The sequence below is a fragment of the Macaca nemestrina genome, chromosome 2 (assembly GCF_043159975.1).
Source record: "Macaca nemestrina isolate mMacNem1 chromosome 2, mMacNem.hap1, whole genome shotgun sequence".
Taxonomy (NCBI): domain Eukaryota; kingdom Metazoa; phylum Chordata; class Mammalia; order Primates; family Cercopithecidae; genus Macaca; species Macaca nemestrina.
The window spans coordinates 155,214,327-155,230,403 of record NC_092126.1 but is presented as its reverse complement, the minus strand read 5'-3'; the positions used below and the strand labels follow the sequence as shown (position 1 = coordinate 155,230,403).

Below are 16,077 nucleotides of genomic sequence, written 5' to 3'. Positions count from 1 at the left end.
CTGGCATGGTGGTGGGGATCTGTAATCCCAGCTACAGCTACTCGGGAGGCTGAGGCAGAAGAATCACTTGAGCCCGGGAGGCAGAGGTTGCAGTGAGCCGAAATCATTCCACTGCACACTCCAGCCTGGGTAACAAAGTAAAACTCTGTCTCAAAAAAAAAAAAAAAAAAAAAAAATTCATTGTGGCTGAGTTTCAGGCGCTTTGGTTTTGTTCTACAACTGGCCTCACCATTTCTAAATAGCACAGAATTGTAGACCATAAGAGGTCCATTACCTGATGCATGCCGCAATGCTGAGACACTGGGTTGTAGCAGAGAAAGAGTTGTGTGTGTGTTGGCGGTGGGGGGTGGGGGGTGGGTGTTGGAGACAGGATCTCGCTCTGTTATCCAGACTGGTGTATAGTGGCAAGATCATAGTTCACTGCAGCCTTGAACTCCTAGGCCCAGGACATTCTCCTGCCTCAAACTCCTGAATAGCTGGGACTACAGGCACAATACTATGCTTGGCTAATTTTTTTTTTTTTTTGGAGACAGTCTCACTTTTGCCAGGCTGGAGTGCAATGGCGCAATCTCGGCTCACTGCAACCTGCACCTCCCGGGTTCAAGCGACTCTCCAGCCTCAGCCTCCCAAGTAGCTGAGATTACAGTCGCATGCCACTACGCCCAGCTAATTTTTTTGTATTTTAGTAGAGATGGGGTTTCACCATGTTGGTCAGGCTGGTCTCAAACTCCTGACCTCAGGTGATCCGCCCACCTCAGCCTCCCAAAGTGCTGGGATTACAGGCGTGAGCCACTGCGCCCGGCTTTGGCTAATTTTTTATTTTTTGTAAAGACGGGGTCTTGCTATATTGCCCAGGTTGGTCTCAAAACTCCTGTCTCCCAAATTGTTGGGATTACAGGGGTGCTACCGTGCCCAGCCGAGAAAGAGGTTTAATCATAGGGCCACCACATGAGCAGATAGGAGAGAACTGCACATCCATTTCCCTAGGGAGTTTGGGGCTGGGGTTTCTAAGGGTTTTAAGTGGGCCGAAGTGTGGAGATTGTTGATTGGTCAAAGAGTGCAGAGTGAAGTCATGGGACAGGGAGAGAAGCTGTGTTATGCTGTTCATGTTCCTCCATGGGGATCTTCAAACTGGTTGCTGGAATTGGGGTCTGATACACATCTTAAGCGATCCTTAAATAAAAGCCTTATGATTCTAATGTCAGAGATACTGCCTATAGGAACAGTGGGGATGCAAATTTTTACACAGTCTTATGACCCTGATGTTAGAAATCCTATCTCTAGGAACAATGGGGATGCAAAACGTCAGACTTGTAGCAACAAGGAAAGGGGCCAAAGTACACTCTGATTAATGCTTTGTTGTAACTACATTTCTATCTAGAACCCAGCAGGCCTTTTTTGTCAACTCTGTGGAGGCGGTTTCAGAATTGTGTAGATGCCCTTGTCCAGGAAGGAATTGTGAAGTAACTAGTGGAATATAGCCACTGAGGTTTCCAGTTTAACACTTACAAAGCCACAGGACACAATCATGTACTTACTAGCTTATAGAGAACTGAGATGGCCTCCTTTTGAAGTAAGAAAGTATTTGCAGTTTTGTCTGTAGGTCATCCCCAGCACCTAGCTCAGTAATGGACACTTCGTGGCACTCAGCAAGTGTTTGAACTGGATTTGGTGTGTTTACCCCCTAGCTCATGGTCAGTGACTACTGCTTCTGAATTTAAAATGGCAACACATGATCAGCTTTAAGTGGGGCCCAGAAAGAGGCTGTTAGGACATGGGATATTTTAGCATGACGTGGATAGGATCATGAGTGGTAACCCATGTTCTTAGGGCCTATGTGCCTATGTGGTCACTGCAAAACAGGGAAAGTGGAGGCAAGAATTCAAATTGGTATATGGGAGTGAGCCACTTAGTGACCCAGTGCCCATGTTTCAGTGCTGCTTTATTTTTCTTCTAACAAAGGGCATTTTTGCCCTTTGTAATAATTGGTATTGGCCAATTAGGACTTCACAAAGGTCTCTGTGACCTTATCTTCCTCAAATGACAGGGGTCTTATGCTAAATATGACTCTCCACTGCCCTGTTAACATATGATGCAGTACACCAATGCAGATCACACTGCAGTTTTAGGTAGTATATAGCTGAATGTATAATTTGTATTAGAAATACAACAAGACATTAGACACGTATCTGCACTGACATGGATATAGCAAAAATCTAGAAGTTAGTGTGAGAGACTACAATAGTGAGATTTGGAAGATGGAATAATACTTGTTGATTAAGTACATATTTTTCATTTAAGTTAGAAAAGCCCTCATAACAAAGCCACTCATATTTCATGTGTCAAATGGAATGCTAGGAGCTTTATGTGCATTATCTCATTTGTGGAGGATTCTCATTTTTCACATGGAAGCAGAGGGGCATTTCAGTTCACACAGCTGCCACATGGGGTAGTTTATCCCTGTAATCCCAGCACTTTGGGAGGCTGAGGTGGGAAAGAATGCATGAACCCAGGAATTTGAGACCAGCCTGGGCAATGTAGAGAGACCTCATTTCTACCATAATTTTTTTTCAAAAAAGAAAATCTGGGCATGGTAGCGTGTGCCTATAGTCCCAGCTACTCGAGAGGCCAAGGGTGGGAGGATCTCCTGAGCCCCAGAGGTCGAGGCTGCAGTGATCACACTCCACTGCACTCCAGTCTGGGAAGCGGGGAGAGACCTTGTCTCAAAAAACAAAAAACAGTTCATGCAGCTGAATGTATCTGAGGTGGGATTGAAAACCCATGGTTGTGGCTGGGCACGGTGGCTCACTGTTATCCCAGCACTTTGGGAGGCCGAGGCGCCGGATCACCTGAGGCCAGAAGTTGGAGACCAACCTGGGCAACGTGGTGAAACCCCGTCTCTACCAAAATATAAAAATTAGTTGGGTGCTGGCACGTGCCTATAATATAATCCCAACTCCTCAGGTGGCTGAGACAGGAGAATCCCTTGAACTTGGGAAGCAGAGGTTGCAGTGAGCCAAGATCGCACCACTGCACTCCAGCCTGGGTGACAGAGCAAGACTCCATCTCAAAAACAAAACCCATGATTGCGATCCTAAAACCGGAGGGTTGGCTTTCCATTATCTTGTTTTGGCAATTTCTAGCCATCTTTCTTTTCCCAGTGTTCAGTATAATCAGCAGTCTTCCTGAGCATTTGGGAGCATATCCTTCTGGTTGCTACAATGGGGACCATGATCTCAAGTTCCTTAAGCATCTTTGAATGGGACAAAATAGAATCTGGCCTGCTACCTTGCACATAACTAGCTGTGGAGCCTTAGACAAGTTGTGTAAATCTTGAATTCTCAGGAAGAGACTGCCATTTGAGCCCTAGCTGAATGGACAAACACTGCACATGCCAGAACCATTTTCCCTCATGGTTCATCCAGGCTGATGCCCACACGGATGGAAATGCTTGCTGTCTTCCTCCCTGTGCCCTTTTCCCAGCCTCACAAGCAGCGTGCGAGGTTACCTTTGATAGTGCCACATAGGCTCCATGGGCTAGCTCTAAGGGACAGCACTGTATTCATTGCACAAAGGCCTGCTGTGACCAGTAGTAACAGCAAAAGTGACTGTACCTTCTGATACTTAGACACCCCTTCTTGTGACACACATCAGCATGCCTCTGTTGTCCATGGTAGGCTCTAGTAAGATGCAGGGCTGTCAGCAGAATTTACTGAAACCTGGAAATAGGGGGATGGGGGAAGTGCCCAGGCATTTTTTATGTCTTGTATAATCTCTCGAGATTTTGTTTACTCTCAACTGTTTATTACCAAAGTATCATAGGTCAGCAGCGTGAGGAAGTATGTCTATACCTTTTAAGTAAGAGTCCAGGTAACATTTATTGTTGTTGGTACTTCAGAGAATACTCCTTGGCCAGAATTGTCAGCCCACTTTTTCCTGCTTAGTGGTACCTATGAGGTTTCATAATGGGCAAGAGGCTCAAAGTCTTCATTTGAATAAGAGAGTGTCTTGTGCTAAGAATCTGCAGCCCTCAGTGGAACCTAAAAGAAGGCACTTTCACAGAGGCAGTGACCCAAAAATGTATATCTAAACAGAGATAGACTGGCATTCCCCATCGTCTCTTCCTTGGCCTCTGGGCGTGTCCACTGTCCCTGCACCATTGTTTACCAAGCCCTTGCACCACAGGCGCTACTGGGATTAGGAATTTGGGGATGAAGGAGAGAATACCTTCAAGGAGAATTTCTCCCCGCCCCCGCAACACACACCTCCCACCTGCCCTGTCCTCCTCCTGCCCTACCCCCACTTGGATGAGAGGCAGAGACACAGGTAATCATGATTCAAGTATGATTTTTTTTTCTTTTTTTTTCTTTTGGAGACAGAGTCTTACTCTGTCTCCGAGGCTGGAGTGCAGTGGCGCGATCTCTGCTCACTGCAAGCTCCGCCTCCCGGGTTCACGCCATTCTGCTGCCTCACCCTCCCCAGCAGCTGGGACTACAGGCGCAGGCCACCACGCTCGGCTAATTTTTGTATTTTTAGTAGAGATGGGGTTTCACCGTGTTAGCCAAGATGGTCTCGATCTCCTGACCTTGTGATCCACCCGCCTTGGCCTCCCAAAGTGCTGGGATTACAGGCATGAGCCACTATGCCTGGCCTCAAGTATGATTTTTAAAAAGGTGTCTGGGCCCCAGATGCTCTTGGGTTTGAGGGAGATGAGCAGGTTCCTGGGCAGAAAGGGCATTACATTAGGGGGTCAGGTAGGACCCTGTGGGAGGAATGGCAGGCCCACTTGAGACAAGCCGTGTGATGGCTGGGAACGAGGTGTATTCTGGAGAAGGACTGGAAGGGTAGACTAGATATCTCCCTCACCTGGCTGCTTTTATGTGCCCGCTCAGGTCTCTAGCCTTGGTGGATCTATGTCTTCAGGCCCTGTTCCTGCATCCCAACTGTTTCATTGGCCTGCCAAGATAACTTACTGCACCACCCCCCTGATGCTTAGCTGCTCTCTGTACCTGACCCATCAATCTTGCTCTTTCTCATTTCAGTCATTTAACATTTTCCAGCATGCTTTCTAGGAACTTCTTTGAAGCTTGTTAAGGGATTGATAACCAGTAAATGTTTTGACCAGTTATTTTTAACATGCTGAACACTTGTTTTTAGGGGTTGCACATTCAGCTGTTTAGTCTTGCCTTTGAAAACATTCAATATTTCTGCTGGTGTACTTTGCCATGATTATGTCATCTGGGCCTCCAGACAGCAGACCTCTAGATGGCAGGTCCAGCCATCTGCTTTCCGTGTCTGGTGAATGCACATAACATTCCCAATTTAGCACAGGCGTCTAGATAGACTTCAGCCATAAAATCCTAGCACAAATTAATATTCCCTCAGTTAACAGTGAAGCTTAAATATAACTAAATACCAGTGTATCTTTAAAAATAGATTTGGTTGAGGGTCATCTCAAACAGCATGTCTAAAATCAAACACAATTCCACCCCAAGAAACACCTCACTGTTTTTCAGACTTCCCTGATCTAAGAAATCCTCTTGGTCCCATGAGACATAAACCCAGGCGACTTCCTTGGCGTTTTCCCGCATTTCCCATACCCATCCCAATCCAATCCATCACTAGATGCCATCCACCTTTACTTTGTCCCCATTCCCTTCTGCTTTCACACTGGTCTAGTGCAGTCCTCTCTTGCCTGAAGGTGGCAGCAGCATCCTCACTGTCCACCGCAGGGTCTCCTCCCCTCCCCACTGCAGGCAGGCAGGACGCTGGCTCTGCAGGATGAACACTGCTGCTTAGAAATCTCAAGTCAGGCTTCTCATTACTGTGTGGTTTCGGGACCTTAGTACAGCCCACTGTGTCCTGCGTGATCTGACCCAGGCACCTCATTTTCATACGTTCTTTAAGGAAAATTGTTTGCTCCCTTTTCGCCCTTCACATCCAGGTTCAATTCTTCTCAGAGGAATCCTTCCCTAATTTTCCCAACTAAGGTAATTACCCTTAAAGTAAACTTAACATGTCTTGATCACAGTAGTAGTTTACTTTTTGCATTTGGTATGATTTCTTCTTGTAGTCTCGTATCTACTTCTGCCCTTGGTATATGTTTGATTAATATAGTAAGATTAATAACACAATGATTAGTAGTCCTGGGGCTTAAGAGTTCTACTCATGGCATAATTTTTTGTTTGTTTTTTTGAGACAGTCTTGCTCTGTCGCCCAGGCTGGAGTGCAGTGATGCAATCCCAGCTCACTGAAACCTCCACCTCCTAGGTTCTAGTGATTCTTCTGTCTCAGCCTCCCTGGTAGCTGGGATTACCAAATACTGGAGTGGAACTTCTTAACTCTGTAGAAGAGAGAACAGAATTAAATTTTTGCATCTGGGCACAGTGGTGCATACCTATAGTACCAGCCACTCAGGAGGCTGAGGCAGGAGGATCACTTGAGTCACAGGAATTCTGGGTTTTAGTGCATTATACCAATTGGGTATCTGCTTTAACTTCAGCATTAGTGCAGTGACCCCTCAGAAGCAGGGGACCACCAGGTTGCCCAAGGAGGGTGAACCGGCCCGGGTAGCAAATAGAGCAGATCAAATAACTCTCCTATGCTGATCAGTAGTGGGATTGCACCTGTAAAAAGCCACTGCACTCCAGCCTGGACAACATAGTGAAACCCGTCTCTTGAAAATAAAAAAAATTAAGAGAATTTTTTAGGCTGGGCACGGTGGCTTACACCTGTAATCCCAGCACTTTGGGAGGCTGAGCCGGGCAGATCACTTGAATTTAGGAGTTCTAGACCATCCTGGCCAAAATGGTGAAACCCCATCTCTACTAAAAATACAGGCCAGGTGCGATGGCTCACACTTGTAATCCCAGCACTTTGGGAGGCGAGGTGGGCGGATTACAAGGTCAGGAGATCGAGACCATCCTGGCTAACACGGTGAAACACTGTCTGTACTAAAAATACAGAAAAAATTAGCTGGGTATGGTGGCGGGCACCTGTAGTCCCAGCTACTTGGGAGGCTGAGGCAGGAGAATGGCATGAATCTGGAGGTGGAGTTTGCAGTGAGCCAAGATCACACCACTGCACTCCAGCCTGGGCGACAGAGTGAGACTCCATCAAAAAAAAAAAAAAAAAAAAAAGGCATGGTGGCCCATGCTTGTAGTCCTAGCTACTCGGGAAACTGAGGCAGAATTGCCTGAACCCTGGAGGGGGAAGTTGCCGTGAACCTAGATTGCGCCACTGTACTCCAGCCTGAGACAGAGCAAGACTGTCTCAAAAAAAAAAAAAAAAAAAAAGTGTTTTAAGATATTTGGTCAGCTCCTTGATGTGCTTCTCTCACTAGATATTTTAATTGTAATGAAAGTGTTTATCCTGCCCCCCTAGATCCTTAATGTTTCTTTTCGAAGGCTTCTATCTTTTCCTACTGGGTTTCCTCCTAGAGGTGGTAATTCTAAATGGAACAACAGACTGATAGCCTACTTCCTGAGTGCCCCCAAATGACTTCATTATTCCACAAAAATGGCTTGGCCAGAGCCGTCCACTCATCCCCTTCCTTGTCAGACTACTAGTCTTTCTATTCCTGCCCCCTCCCCAGAATGAGTCTTTTTAGAAACCAAGTGACTGCTGTTGAGTTTCTTTTTTTTCATCTGTTGGATGAGGATTCTCATTGTATCCCTATAGGCTTGGTTTGTTGGAAGAGTAAACAAATTGCCCCAGTAAAGTCTGTAGTACAGTGCCTGGCACAAAGCGCATTCGGTAATGATGTCTTGCTGTTTCAGGGACTCTTCACTATTCAGGCCCTAATTTGATTCCTCAGTTTGGGAAGCTGAAAAGAGTCTGCCTACAACAGACACTGCTATTCTGCTTGACGTCCAGTGCAGTAGTATTATGTGACTTTCGATGCCTCATTTTCACCTGCTGTCCTCATTTTCACCATAGCAGTCCTTTGCCCTTCCCCTCGGTCTCTCCTCATGACCTTCTCTAAAACTTTATGAGCAAATATTGCTTGCCTACTTCACTCTGAGCCTTGAAGTCTATCAGTTTTGAGGGCAGGATGACTGCTGGGTCTTCTCTCATTGTCATATACAGAGCATGAAGTCTTGGAAGAAAATGAGGTGGAGAGAGACGTTTACCCATGTTCCGTGCTGGTGAAAGTGTGGAATGTTACTTTGGAATCTGCTCAGAAGCCTGATACTTCCAAACTCCGTATCCCTATGATGCTTCCTTCCCAGTGCTATATTTAGATCATATGTGCAGTAAGTCACATTCTAGTAGGCAGGGTAGGCAAAGACCATCAGCAGACTGAGAAGCACATGGATGAAATGTATTCTACTAATCCAAGAAATGCTGAGTGATTAAAACATTTGTGAGTCTGATCAGATTATGCTGACAGTCTACATATAGGTTCATCTCATCATAATTTAAAAACAATGCATACTTAGCAGCAAGGGAAAATTTGAGATTATCCATGTGCTGAATATCGTGCAACCTTAACAACATGGTAACATATTTAATGTAGAAAAAATAAGATGCAAAGTTATACATGATATATATAACCTCAACTATTTGAAGGAAAACTGGAAAGACATACACTCTAATACTAATAGCAATTGCTTCTGGGAGATGGAATTGTCAGTAGCTTTTTGTCTTCATTCTTTAGTACCTTCCTGAGTTTTCTACAATTTGATACCATAATTAGGGTGGTAACAGTGCAAGGGAGCAGAAGAGCCAACTGTGGTTAGGACCCAGCTGTTGTAGGCAGGCAACTTGGAAACACCAAGCAACTAAAAATGTTAACAAGCTATAGAACATTAATTGGTTTAACTGCCATGGCTTTGTTGAACCTTTAGCATTTGTTCAGATATCTAATGCTATTGCAGTTTTGGATCAGGCACAACACGTAAATCAGAACAGTAGCTGTAAACTCTTCACATCATTGGTTTCCAAACTTGATGTGTATGCCTGAATTGCCATAAAAGACTTGTTAAAAGTCCCAGCCCTCACGAGCCAGAATCCTTTGGGTGAGAGCTGGTATTGCAAAATGGCATGGTAGGACTTGGACTGACACTCCTGTTAATTCCAGCTTAGCCACTTAGTTGCTGTCTGACCGTGGATGTGATAAACACCTGGTTCAGTTTCATCTCCTGCATTTTATACTGTTGTTTTGATGACTTTGCAGATATAGTAATCCTCTTTGTCTGCAGTCAGTCGTGGTCTGGAAATGTTAAATGGAAAATTCTAGAAATACTATTCTTAAGTTTCTTTTTGTTCATCTGCTTTTTGAGACAGAGGGTTGTTCTGTCACCCAGGCTGAAGGGCAGTGGAGCGATCATAGCTCACTGGAGCCTTAAACTCCTGGGCTCAAGCCATCTTCCCACCTCGGCCTGCCAAGTAGCTGGGACTCACAGGAGTGTACCACCACGCCCAGGTAATGTATTAAATATTTGGTAGAGACTGGGTTTCAATATGTTGCACAGGTTGGTCTCAAACTCCTGGCCTTAAGCAGTCTTCCTGCCTCAGCCTCCCAAAGTTCTGGGATTATAGGCATGAGCTACTGTACCCTGCCATAATTTTTAAATTGTGTGCTGTTTGGATTAGCTTGATGAAAGCTTGTGCTATCCCACCCAGGAAGTGAATCATCGCTTTGTCCAGGGTTTCTACACCATAGATGCCACCTGCCCGTTAGTCACTTAGTAGCTGTCTTGGTTATCAAGTCGACGTTGCAATGCTTGTGTTCAAGTAACTCATATTTGACTTAATAATGGTCCCAAAGCACAAGATGCTAGCAATTCGGTTATGCCAAAGAGAAACTCTTAAAGTGAAAAGGTAAAAATTGTTGACTTAATAAGGAAAGTGAAAAAATCGTATGCTGAGGTTGCTAAAATCTGTGAGAACATATTTTCTATCCTTGAAATTGTGAAGAAGGAAAAAGAAAGTCATGCTAGTTTTGCTGTGGTACCTCACACTGCAAAAGGTAAAACGCACAGTGTATGATGAGTGCTTACTTACAAAGGAAAAGGCATTAAATTTGTAGGTGGAAGACATGAACATCATCAATGTGTCCTGAAGGGTGACAAGTTTGGTACTTGCTGTGTTTCAGGCATTCGCTGGGGGTCTTGGGGCCTATCCCCCATGGATAAGTGGGGACTACTATACTTTGCTTTCAATTCCTGGGTACTGCAACACCATAAAGCCTTCACCTCCATGTGAGCTATTATCCTACCTGCAAGATTTCAGACTTTTGAATTGCTAACTGACCCCCAACTTCCTAGCCCTTCCCTGCTGTCCTCATTTTCACCATAGAAGTCTTTTGCCCTTCCCCTAAGTACCCCTGTGCGTTCCTGGTTAACCTCTCTCTGACCACTGACCTCTGCTCGCCCAAACCCTTGGACAATATTTTTCTTGATCTTTTTATTTGCTGGTGTTTCCTTATTGTGTCTGCTCATGTGGCCATTTGGCTTCTCTGTGGCATAGATGAAGAAGGTGATGACTGCAGGCGAATAAAGGAAGATGTCAGCTTTTGATTTGTTATGAGAAACATTGTACTTGAAGGAAAGAATTGTTTCATCGTTCAAATACTGGTACAAATATTGGTAGTTTCGCTCTGAGGAGCTTCTTCTGATGCACACCGGTGAGGTTTGGTTTGGTGGCAGAAGGAAAGGTGTTCTGAATTTACCTTTTTCTAGAAAGTTTTTAGAGGATGTTAATATATACATGGATTAATAATGGAAGTTATCTAAAATGCTTTCCTTGAAGGACCAGGTCTCAGAGACCTTGTGTAACTCTTTCTTCCTTTCTACTCTGCCGGCTCATAATTCTCCTGTGAGAGGAAGTAGTCATTGCTTTAGAGAACTGTTTTCCAGTTAGAAATTTCAAACTTTGTAGCCTGTTTTGGTATTTTTTTTTTTTTTTTTTTTTTTTTTTGAGACTTCATTTCGCTCTGCTGCCCAGGCTGGAGTATAGTGGTGCGATCTCGGCTCACTGCAGCCTCTGCCTCCTGGTTCAAGCGATTCTCCTGCCTCAGCCTCCCGAGTAGCTGGTATTACAGGTGTGTGCACCACACCCAGCTAATTTTTGTATTTTCAGTAAAGATGGGGTTTTACCACGTTGGCCAGGCTGGTCTCAAACTCTTGACCTCAAGTGATCTGCCCGCCTCAGCCTCCGGAGTGCTGGGTTTACAGGCATGAGTCACCATGCCTGGCCACAGCCTTTTACAAAATAATTTCAATCTTCAGAAATCCATGAAGATGGAAATAGAAATTGATAACAAAAGCAGAAATTGCTGGTGGACATTTTGAAGCTAACTCTGCTTGGGCAGCTTCTTGTAGCAAAAGTTGCATTTAGTGTGTTTTGTTCCTGGCTTTTCTCTTTTTGAGATGGAGTTTCGCTCTTATTGCCCAGGCTAGAGTGCAGTGGTGCGATCTCGGCTCAGTGCAGCCTTCACTTCCCAGGTTCAAGCGATTCTCCTGCCTCAGCCTCCCGAGTAACTGAGATTACAAGCACATGCCACCTTGCCCAGCTTAATTTTTGTATTTTTAGTATAGATGGGGTTTCACCATGTTGGCCAGGATGGATTTCTCAATCTCTTGACCTCGTGATCCACCTGCCTCAGCTTCCCAAAATGCTAGGATTACAGGTGTGAGCCACCACACCTGGCTCTTTTCTAACAAGTGTCCCATTCTTTTTTTTTTTTTTTTTTTGAGACAGAGTCTCGCTCTGTCGCCCAGGCTGGAGTGCAGTGGCATGATCTCAGCTCACTGCAAGCTCCGCCTCCCGAGTTCACACCATTCTCCTGCCTCAGCCTCCTGAGTAGCTGGGACTACAGGCGCCCGCCACCACGCCCTGCTAATTTTTTGTATTTTTAGTAGAGATGGGGTTTCACTGTGTTAGCCAGGATGGTCTCAATCTCCTGACCTCGTGATCTGCCCGTCTCGGCCTCCCAAAGTGCTGGGACTACAGGCTTGAGCAACCGCACCTGGCCAAGTGTCCCATTCTTGATTGGAGAACATTAAGTACAAAAATATACCTTTTAACTTTTGCCAGTTTAAAGCCATCAATGTCCTGGTGAAAGAAGATGTGGAATTCTTAGGATCGGCTGTTTAGTACCATTTGCAATAACTCTGAAATGCTTAGCAAGCCCTGAGTGAAGATGAAAACCTGCATTTAAGTGTAATTTGTCTTGCCTGATTAATGGAGATTTTTGTCATCAGAAATTTATTTGAAAAAATCACCAGATTAACGTTTTTCTCCAAAGTGGAGGTGGCTGTTTGAGTGTAAAGGTAATGTGCTCCTCTGAGAGTCACAGTTAAGTATAAGGAAACAAAAACCTTTGTAATCCCACCACATGGAACAACTTGCTAATATTTGTGTGTATTCCTTTCTGCTTCATGTGTAACCATTTTTACATTCAAATCTTTACTCCTTTGGGACTCTCTTGGAAGAGGAGATGTAGAGATCTTAATTTTCACCAAAATTTTTCTGACTCTTACCATTTAGTGAATTGTTCATCTTTTTGCCACTGAATTTTATAATGCCATATTTGTCAAAATTGTTCCATTTCTGGTGTCCCTTTCCTTGATCGGTTTAGTCCTATTCCAGCACCCCACTGTTAATACTGTATTTTTATAGCATACCTTCTAAGACTGTAAAGGCAAGTCTCTTGTCATTAGTGTTTTAGGGGAAGGGACATTTCTTGTGTATTTATTTATTTTTATGAATAAAAATGGAATTGTTTAATTAAATTCTCCCCAGCCTCCCCTCCTCACCTCAAAAAAAAAAAAAAAAAAAAAGACTTGTTTAAATAGGAGAGAATGCTAGACTGTTTATTCAGATTGTTTTTTCTCTGTAAAATTATCATTTTTCTCATTTAGGTTCTGTACTCCTGCTAACCACTGTAATAGTGATTGTTGTATAAATTGGAAAAATCTTTCAGGAAAGTGAATTAGCAAAAATCATGAAAACTTTGCTTTTTTTTTTTTTTTTAAAAAAAAAAAGACAGTTTTGCTCTTGTTGCCCAGGCTGGAGTGCAGTGGTGTGATCTCAGCTCACTGAAACGTCCGCCTCCTGAGTTCAAGCGATTCTCCTGCCTCAGCCTTTCTAGTAGCTGGAATTAGACGCCCACCACCACGACAGCTAAGTTTTTGTATTTTTGGTAGAGACAGTGTTTTACCATGTTGGCCAGGCTGGTCTCGAACTCCTGGCCTCTGGTGATCCACCCTCTTCAGCCTCCCAAAGTGCTGGGATTATAGGCATGAGCCACCGCGCCTGGCCAAAACTTTGCTTTTGACTCAGTAATCCCATCCCTAAACAGTATCCATGAGTTACAGTTGACAAAATCCTTTCCTTGCATGAGAATTTGACCTTTGTTTAACTTTCTAGCTCTGTTTCCCTGGGAGCTAGATAAGGCAGAATGTCACATTTGTTGCTGGGCATGGTCCTTATGGTAAAATATCCTCTGATTGGTAAATTACATTTGGACAGGAAAGAGCCATGGACACCTGATGGGCCACCAGGCTTTTGTTTCATGGAACACAGTGACTCTGCTGGGGATGTCCTTATGGGGAGCCTAAGGAGCTGTCAAAAGAGATACTGGCACCCCCAAGATTGAGCGTTCTAAGTCAAGGTATTGAGTCAACACAGTCTCCCTGTGCCTGAGCCATCTTGTGTATGGACTCTTGCAAGAACTGCTGCTGCTGACCTGCCACTGCCCTGCCTGCCAGCTGTGTCTCTGTCCCCGTCCTTCTCAGTGGACTTGTGCCAAATATGGCCTGTGATAGTCTTATGAGTCGGAATCTAGGAAGATCTACCGACCCCTCAACCCCCACATAGGTGTTGCTTTATCTCAAGGAAGTAATCCCACAGATTACAGCATTTTTTCCAAATTTTTGTTATATTAATAAATAAAGAGCAGGAATGGCTATTTAAATGCTTAATTCACTCAGAGAGGTATTAGACATTAAGATGGAAGGTGGCCTGATGGTCACTGCTTTGTGACACATGTGGGTAGAGACTCAAAGGGAAGGAAACAAACGTGAATTCTGTCATGTGGGAGTGTGGAGGTTGAAGTGTGTTTCCTGTTTCTTTTATTTTTAATATTATTAAACAACATTGGTACACCAGTGAAACATATTAACAAAGCAAGTTATGCAAGTCCCTTTTCCCATTCTCAAAATCAGTCACTTTCATAAATATTCTCCAAATATCTTTGCAGATCCTTTTATCATCTTTTTCTCTCTTTTCTTTTTGAAACAGAGTCTTGCTCTGTCGCCCAGGCTGGAGTGCAGTGGCGTGATCTCGGCTCACTGCAACCTCTGCCTCCTGGATTTAACCGATTCTCCTGCCTCAGCCTCCCGAGTAGCTGGGACTACAGGTGCGCACCACCATGCCTGGTTATTTTTTTGTGTGTATTTAGTGGAGACGGAGTTTCACTATATTGGCCAGGCTGGTCTTGAACTACTGACCTCAAGTGATCCACCTGCCTCAGCCTCCCAAAGTGCTGGCATTACAGGTGTGAACCACCATACCCAGCCTTTTTTTCCCTTCCCCACCAGTCACTGCAACCTCTGCCTTCTGGGTTCAAGCGATTTTCCTGCCTCAGTCTCCAGAGTAGCTGGAATTACAGATGCCCGCCCAGCTAATTTTTTTTTTTTTTTTTTGAAACAGAGCCTCACACTGTCACCCAGGCTGGAGTGCAGTGGCATGATCTCGGCTCATTGCAACATCCGCCTCTTGGGTTCCAATGATTCTCCTGCCTCAGCCTCCTGAGTAGCTGGGATTATAGGCACGTGCCACCATGCCCAGCTAATTTTGTTTTGTTTTTTTGTTCTTTTGAGACAGAGTCTCACTCTGTTGCCTAGGCAGGAGTGCAGTAGTGTGATCTCGTCTCACTGCAACCTCCGCCTCCCGGGTTCAAGTGATTCTCCTGCCTCAGCCTCCCGAGTAGCTGGGACTACAGGCGCATGCCACCACGCCCAGCTGATTTTTCATATTTTTAGTAGAAACGGGGTTTCACCATGTTAGCCAGACTGGTCTTGATCTCCTGATGTCGTGATCCGCCCACCTCGGCCTCCCAAAGTGCTGGGATTACAGGCGTGAGCCACTGCGCCTAGCCTTTTCTATTTTTAGTAGAGACGGGGTTTCACTATGTTGGCCAGGCTGGTCTTGAACTCTGACCTCATGATTTGCCCGCCTTGGCCTCCCCTTCTTTCGATTTGAAACTTACCACCACTCTCATCATCTGATCTCTATCTTGAAATGTGATACCAGACTTTAGAGTGTGACATTTAAACTTTGACCAGTCGAAGCAGTCCCTGGGGAGAAAGGTAGGGGAATAGTGGGGCTCCACATATAATGAATAGTTTGGGGTATACCTCTCGGTGCTGATTATCATGGAAGACAGAACTTCAAGTCATCTTATACTGCCCCTAACTAGCACTAGTAAGAACTTTCTAGATAAATGCTGTTGGGCTGAGATACAGTGTCTTCACAGTCCAGCCATGGGCATGAGGCTTTTGGCAGAGAAACAGCTTGACCCTTTGCGTAGGTCATGGGACCTGGGGTATTTGCCTAGCAAACCATCCTCTAGTCTGGCTCCTATTCCCATACTGTTCTTGTAGCCAGAAACAGACTCTGAAGCCATCGAGGATGGTCACTTTCAAGAGCGTAGGCCTTGTTACCAAATCCTGCCCTGTAGGACTGTAGTCAGGTCTGATACTTCCTTTTAGTTAGTGGTCTTGGGTGTAATACCACCTGTTAAGAAAAAGAACAATTGACAGCCAAGCATCTGGAAAGAAGGGGATAGCTGGATAACCTTGCCTAGGAGCTGTGACCTGTTGCTTCTCTCACTGTCTTCTGGACTCTGTGTTCTGTTACTCATATCTGTATTTGGCATACCTTAAGATGGTAGTAGCCAGTATTTACTAATCATCTACCGTTTTCTAGTCACTGTCCTGAGCATTTTGTTCATTCAGTCTTCACAGCATTCTTAGGACATAAGAGCTATCATTTCTATATTCCCTATTCCAGCAGAGAAATTAAATGACTGGCTCAAGGTCATATAGCTAAATTAATAAGTGGCAA

The 16,077-nt window shown here is 44.7% G+C and overlaps 1 protein-coding gene across 2 annotated transcripts in view; it reads left to right on the top strand.

The window, feature by feature from the left end:
• Positions 1-16,077, top strand: part of LOC105477787 (RAB7A, member RAS oncogene family) — an 89,020-nt gene that overhangs the window by 51,598 nt on the left and 21,345 nt on the right. Inside the window, exon 1 of one of the 2 annotated variants that reach the window (XM_071092301.1) lies at positions 9,307-9,427. The exons of the other annotated variant lie outside the window; for it this stretch is intronic. The gene's annotated coding sequence lies outside the window, so the exon portion shown is untranslated. Of the gene's footprint in view, positions 1-9,306; positions 9,428-16,077 lie in introns of those variants that run through there. 2 annotated transcript variants of the gene reach the window in all.